The sequence below is a fragment of the Hipposideros armiger genome, unplaced genomic scaffold (assembly GCF_001890085.2).
Source record: "Hipposideros armiger isolate ML-2016 unplaced genomic scaffold, ASM189008v1 scaffold_438, whole genome shotgun sequence".
NCBI classification, from domain to species: domain Eukaryota; kingdom Metazoa; phylum Chordata; class Mammalia; order Chiroptera; family Hipposideridae; genus Hipposideros; species Hipposideros armiger.
Window position 1 is genome coordinate 468558 of NW_017731788.1, and position 7472 is coordinate 476029.

Genomic DNA, 7472 nt, shown 5'->3' on the forward strand with positions numbered 1-7472 from the left:
GTTTGGATCCCACATGAGGGCCAGTGACCCTCTACAGCTAAGATGGTAAACAATAGCTCGACCTGGAGCTTGGCTGCTGTGAGTTGCCAGCAAAGGCAACAGCATAGGCTGCAGTGGGGCTGGCCGGCAGTGGGCGTGAGCTGCCATGGGTGGCCGTCCAATGGCCACGGGAAGAATGCAATGATAATACCAACATGGGCCAGTGAAGCCACATCCTCCACAACTAGACTGAAGAACAAAAGGACAGCAACTTTTCTGTTTCCCTTCCCTGACTCCCCAACATTGTTCCCCACCCCCAGTTCCCCAATAAAATCTTTAAAAATAAAAAAAGATGCGCAGTCTCACATAACAATAGTTGTACATTTGGTTTCCCACTGATTGAGAAAAATAAGTGATAAGCTACTTAAAATGTAGCAAAGATTTTGAAACTAATTTTGTTTTCTTCAGCATAACATCATCCACATATATCTTGAAATACAATTCATGTATGTTCAAGATGTCTCTGATAGGTAAGGCAGGCAAGGCCAAATATAAAGTCATATTATAAGGAGAATGGAAATGACAGTGGAGGTGACATGAGTCATAAGAAGCTTTTAACTGGAGTGGAGTGATCAGATAGACTTCCCCTAAAGCTAACCTTGATGGCTATGGTAAGAACCAGCTATGGTAGGGAGCCCATCAGAAAACAGAGGAGAATGTCAGTAGCACTGGGATGCAGAGGAACCTCTGCAGTGACTTGGAGACCAATGGACATGAGGGTGAAGGAGAGGAAAAAATCTAGAAAGTTCTAGACTTAGGGAATGGGAGAAACCATGATAAGAAATAAGGACTATCAGAGGAGGAGATATTGAAAAAGGAGAGAGGTTGGAATGAGAGGTAAGTAATACTGAGTCTAGTTCAATATCTATGAAGACAGAAATGCATGAGCTGCATCCATTAGGCAGTTGGATAAGGAGCTAAGGAGATCTGAGAGTTTTAGAAGACAATAAAACACAGTAGTTATAATAACAGCTTCAGAGTCAAGTTGGCAATAGGTTAAATCAAAGCTCTGCCATTTACTAACTCCGTGGGATTAGATAAGATTGGGAGCCTTACTGAACATGAACTTTCTTATTTAAAAATGAGGACAGTGAGATTCAGATAAGTCTTTGGTGTGGACTGAATGAGATAAGACAGAAACATCAGTTAGCAAAGTGTCTGGCACATAACGGTTATTGCTCTGTAAGTTTTATGTGCCATTATTATTACATAGATAATTGAACCATGAATACAGGCAGAAATGGAAGCCAGAGGATTAGAGCTGAAAATGCTAGAAGTACGTGAGAGAGGATAATTAAGTAGGGCCTTGGGGATGCCAACTCTTAGAGGGGCAGGCACAGCAGGAAGAAGCAAAACAGATTGAGAAGGAGTAGAAAAAGGGAATAGAAGAATCAGGAGAGGGTGGTGGCCTGGATGCCAATGGGAAAGTTGGCCACAAGTAGGAGGATGGATCAGAATCAACGTATGAAGCGGTTATGGAGCAGAAAAGTCACCAGTTAATGAGGATGTCTCTGTTGACCTGAACAAAGGGTACTTTGACGAAAGGGTAGAAACAGTACATACAGACAGCATTCAACTTTCCTAGAAGTCTGAAAGCTTAATTATTACAAGTGGATTTATAATGTTAAGAAAGAGAATGTAATCTAATTTTAAAATAGTAAGGGGCTAATTAATAGCATTAGCACAGCTGAAGCAGTTCTCCCTAGAAACTTCCCCCCAAGTGTGTGGCCTTGCTATTATTTGTCTAATCTGAACAAAACAACAACAACAAATTCTTAACTCTGTGACTCTACTTCTTCCTTTGTCTACTGCTCCATTTCTCTCTTCACCTTTAACAGTAAAACTCTTCCAACGGTTGATTTAAACCCCCTATTTCCAGTTTTCTTCTATTCTCTCCTAAACTCACTCCAAAAGGATTTCTCTCCCACACTCCACAAAAGTTATCAGTAACCCTCACATTGCAACATCAAAAGGTCATTTCCAAGTCCTCACCTCGGTTGTCCTATCAGCCACATTTTATACAATTAATCACTGTCTTCCCTTTAAACTCTTGGCTTTCAGGACATGTATTCTCTTGATTTTCCTTCTTTTTCACTAGGCACTCTGTCTACTTTGCTGGTTCCTTATCATCATCTTGAGCTCTTAACATTTGAGGGCCCTACAGCTCAGGCCCTGGACTTCCTTATTAATATTATTTTTTAAATCTACACTCATCACTCAGCAATCTAACCCAACATCATGACTTTAGAGAGAAAAATGTAAATGCTGATGACTCCCAACTTTCTATCTTAAGCCTGATCTTTTCAGAAATTCCAGACTACTATATCTGAAACAGCACAAAAATCACATCAACCAACTAAAAACTTGTTCTGCTCTCTTAAAGAAGATTGGTGATTAAAGCCATCTTCGAGTTTTTTACAGAGACAGCACTGTGCATGTGTCACCCCTGACCCCAGGATGAACCCAAACCAAGAGTCTTCAGTGTACAGAACACAAGTAACAGAAGTGTGGCCACCGGAGCTCTTTACAGAGTGAGAGGTCCTTCAATGAGGAAGATCCGGTGTCTAGACCAAATATAGACAAACAAAGAACTGACCAAGCTCTGTCAGATTAGACTTCCTTTTGTGTTTTCTCTTGTCCCTCAACTCTATACCATAAGTGGCCGAGTTCTAAAGTTCCTGTGACAAAAGCAGCCCTCCCAGCACTACCGCATACCGACCTGTTCTCCCTAACCCTTAACACCCATCTAGACCCCAGAATGGGGAGACAGGTTTGAGCCTTGCCTTCTGTCTCCTCGTAGGTAGACTTAGAAATCAAAGCTTTTTCTTTTCTCGAAAGCTGACACCATAGTACTGGCTCCAATGTGCATTGTGCAGCAGACACTCACTTGGCAACATATCCATCTTTATTTCAACATTTCCACTTGAAATTCTTTTAAAAACTGTAAAATTTTGAAATTCATATCAACTAAATTAATGCTTGCTAATCCTTTCAAGTATGTGGAGCCCTTTCCTAACATCAAAAAATTAAACAAACCATTCACATGAGAGTAGCTGTAACTGGGTGTCCATTGATAGCAAAGTTTATAGTGAAACCACCTACTATAAACTTAGTCACAGTTTAAGTTTATACTTCATTATTATTATTTTCATTTGAAAATCAATTTTATATATGTACCAGTTATATTATTTTTAACCTAGAGACAGTGAGACAGCAGCATCCAGTCTCAGCAATTCCTTGCTATATAATTCCCAAACTATTCAGGATCCATGCTAGATTACCAATTAATTTATATGCATATTCAAATATTTATGGCTTTAAGGCAGAGCCCTCAATTTAAACTTTATATAGGTTGACACTCAACCTAGATGACTTATTCCTTGTTTCTATTCATTTAATACATTATTTATAGGAATTCTTTTTTCAAGCACTGAAAACCAGAATGAGAAAAACAGAAATTCTCATGTTTAGCACTCCAGCCCCCTATCTGTCTTCTCTCATGATGTCCTGGAGGTGCCACCTGCTTCTGCTCGCATCCTAAATACAGTTAGTTCTAAAGGTTAAATAGCAAAGGTAAAATTTGAAAATACCCAATACATCATTAAACTGATGTTTTGCTTTGTGATATTTTGACCAGATATTAAATCTCATTTCCCTTTGTGCAAAACAATAAAAGTACGATTAGCATGGTCCCCAAAAACACTTAAAAAAACTGAGGTCAGTAAGATGTATGATGGAATCGGAATATGGAGAGACTAAAAGCATGGAAGCTAGTTAGGAGGTGGCAGATGATGGACTTAATAATGGGTGTCCAGACATCTCAGGGGTAAAGTCTATAGGAGTTGGAGCCAAAAGGATAAAGAGAGTGAGGGAGCAGGAGGGTTGTAGAACAACTCCCCAATGTCTTTCTTTGTGTGGATGGTGATATCGTAACAATATAAGAAATACAAGAAGGGGAGACTTGAGAGAGTGTAAGTTCAGTTTTGTTCAAGTTAAAGTCAAAGTTTCCGGGGGCATCCAGGTGATGATCCAGCAGAAAGCTGATTTAAGGATCAAGTTCTCATTACCTGTTGTGCATGAATAACACGCATCAAAACCACCCACCAAGATTTTTATTCAGTACGAACAAGGAGGGACAAAGGCATCTCTATCTAAAATTATTTTTACTGATGTCTCTGAAGTGCCCCAAAAGTATGAAGCCCTGGTCTCAGGTTCAAGGCAGAAACTGGGGTTGGCAGTATATTGAGCAGCATATGGTAAGTTTAAAACAATAGTTTTGAGTTAGAGCTCTCAAACTGTGATTTCAACAAGGTATGCAACTTTTTGATCCTCATGTAGCATAAGAACACTAATAATAGTCTTTAAAGATTGTTGTAAGAATTGAATGATATAATATATATATATAAAGAGTTAAACACAGTTCCCAGCACATAATCATTGTTGAAAAAAAATGGTAGATTCTGAAAATCATAAGAGTATTTGGAAAATGGAAACCATCGTACAGAAAGAGCAAAAGAAGTGGGACTTGAAGGTCAGGCCTTGAAAATGCCAACATTTTAGGAGTAAGGAGAGAATGATCAAATACACTATAAAAATATAGGCATGAAGACAGAGAAGTTTCATGCAAGTTGGTGAACTAGAAGCAATGGAGGAAATTGTTTCAATAGTAATGGAATATGTCCAATAGCAACAAGGAAGATGAAAACTAAAACCGTATCATTAGACTAGAAAATTAGGAATTCACTGGAGACTGAACAATTTCAATAGAACTGAAAATTTAGTGAGCCCTCTTGCCTTGTACCCATAAGGATGGCACCTACAGTTGATCTTTAAACAGTCTTATCTTTGTACACCTGAAACTAATAAAAAAACAAAGTTACTTTACAAAAAAAATTGAAAAAATAAAAATAAACAGTCTTATCACCAGCCATTGGTTTTAGTTTCTCGTTGATTGATGTATTTTCCAAGGGCTACCATATCTCGCCTTTGAAGTACTGTTGCTTTTGTGTCAAGTGGGCCTTTTATGCAAGATGGTGGTCAGGGAACCTAAAGGGACAGGGAGCATGGACTTCATCGAGCTAACAGAAAAGGCTGGATATACTATTTTATGTCCTTTCATACAATGGCAGAGTCTGACCTAAGGAGAGCTTTCATTATAACCCAGCGCAAGCTTTTTCAGCAACTACAATTTTCTACTGAGAATTGACCAAGGTGATCTTCAGCCTTTGATTGGTGTGAATCCCCTTCTTTTCTGTGGTGCAGTTTTGATAAGCAACAAAATCCTGTTGTAAATCCTCAGTCTGAGTCTCATTTTACACAACAGTTTGGTGTAGCTGTGTTTGGATATGAAACAACAAAAACCTTGAGAATGGCAGAGGTGACGTACAGGGCAGGGACTGTGTGAGCCTTGATACCTTACTTTCTGTTCTTCCTTAAGTCCCCTCTGCACACCCCTCAGCAGTGTCATGGAAAAGCTATATCCTCGAGTTTTGTTCCAAAAGACTGTTTTCTGAGGAGGGTTATAAACTGCATCTGTCTAGTTACTCCTCCTGGCTTCTTACATCTTTCTTATATGGCCCCTTAAAAATGGATGGCTTGAATAATATTATATGTCAACTATAATTTAATACATATATAGTCATGGGATGTGGAGTAGAGTGTGGGAATGGAGTCAATGGAATTGTAATAGATATGTATGATATTGGGGGTGGGAGGAAATAGATGGGGGGAGGGGGTTGTCACTTTGTGAGGGGTGAAAAGGATAACTTTTGCATTGTTTTGTACACATGAAACTAATAATAATAATAATAATAATAATAGTAATAATAATAATGGATGGCTTGTTTATTGATGCTTTCTCTAGCTCAATTTTCTATCACTCTTCCTCAGTGCAAGGGTTAAGAAGGGTGCCACCCTTGGAAGGAGCATGTTAAATCATAATTATCCTTGATTTATAGCCGCAACTCTCAAACTATAGTCTTCAAAGAAATTCTTTCAGTAGTTCGGTGAGGTCAAAATTATTTTCATAATAATGCAAAGAAGTCATCTGACTCTTTCACTCTCATTCTTTCATGAGTGTAGGGAATAGAAAAAACTTCATTGATATTGTTTCAGATTCCATATTACAACCAACCTTTAAGAAGCTACCACTTGTCGAAAGGTGAGAGCCACAGTTGATTATAGAAGATTCCCACAAGAGTAACACTTCAGAGACAGCACCTAAACCTGGTTCAACAGTTCGGGGAGCTCATATTTCTCATATTGCACAACAGGTATCATCTTTATCAGAAAGTGAGGAGTGTCAGGACTCATCTGATAATATGGGCTCACAGAGAGCCCACAGGATCCTAGCATGATGCTCATCTTATAGTTGCATCAGGAGATATGCAGACGTATCAGATCCATACCACACCTTCAGCTACTTCGCTGCCACAAACTGTGGTGATGACGTCTCCTGTGACTCTTACATCACAGACAACTAAGACAGATGACCCTCAATTAATAAGAGAAATAAGGTTGATGAAAAACAGAGGAGCTGCTCGAGAATGTCATAGAAAGAAGAAAGAATACATGAAATGCCTCAAAAATTGAGTTGCAGTCCTGGAAAATTAAAACAAAACTCTAATAGAAGAGTTAAAAACTTTGAAGTATCTTTATTCCCATAAAAGTGTTTGATTCTTAAAGAAGATGTTTTGTGGACCTGTCTAATAGTTAGATGGATTTTTTTCCTTTTTAGTGAAGTTTTATAAATTGAAAGGTAAAAAATGAAGCTTTTCTTTAGGCTTTTGCAACTCAAAGATAAATATCTTATGCAAGAGATCTAGTGACAGAGGGTAAAGTGAAAAATGGCCTCAAGGAAGTTACTGGCAAAACTGGAAGCTCTAAAAATTAAACATACTCAAGAAGCAGGAAATGAATTTTTATCAGTTTGAATTTTCTAAATAACAATTGTTGTCAATAACCCAAAATCGGTGGATAAAATTTGGTAAATTGAATTTTTAAAAAATAAATCAATTTACCCTATAGGTTTGCATTTCTTACTATTTCCTAAAACTTACTTTTTTTCAGTTGTGTGTGTGTCTGTTTTATTTCTGCCAATAAATTCTAAATTACAAATATAAAAGAAGAGCCAGTAAACAAATATCTGTATTGAAACATTCTCCCTACTCACCTGATCTGGCCCCCAATGACTTCTTTCTTTACCCAAAGATAAAGGAAATAGTGAAGGGAAGACATTTTGATGACATTCAGGACATGAAGGGTAATACAATGACAGCTCTGATGGCCATTCCGGAAAAAGAGTTCCAAAATTGCTTTGAAGGGTGGACTAGGCATTGGCAGGGCATACCTTCCCAAGGGGAGCACTTCGAAGGTGACTGCAGTGATATTCAGCAATGAGGTATGTAGCACTTTTTCTAGGATGAAATAGCAAA

The 7472-nt window shown here is 38.3% G+C and overlaps 1 pseudogene; it reads left to right on the plus strand.

Annotated features, from left to right (window-relative positions):
* Positions 1-496: 496 nt before the first annotated feature.
* LOC109394799 (cyclic AMP-dependent transcription factor ATF-1 pseudogene) lies at positions 497-6714 on the plus strand (annotated as a pseudogene).
* Positions 6715-7472: the final 758 nt, after the last annotated feature.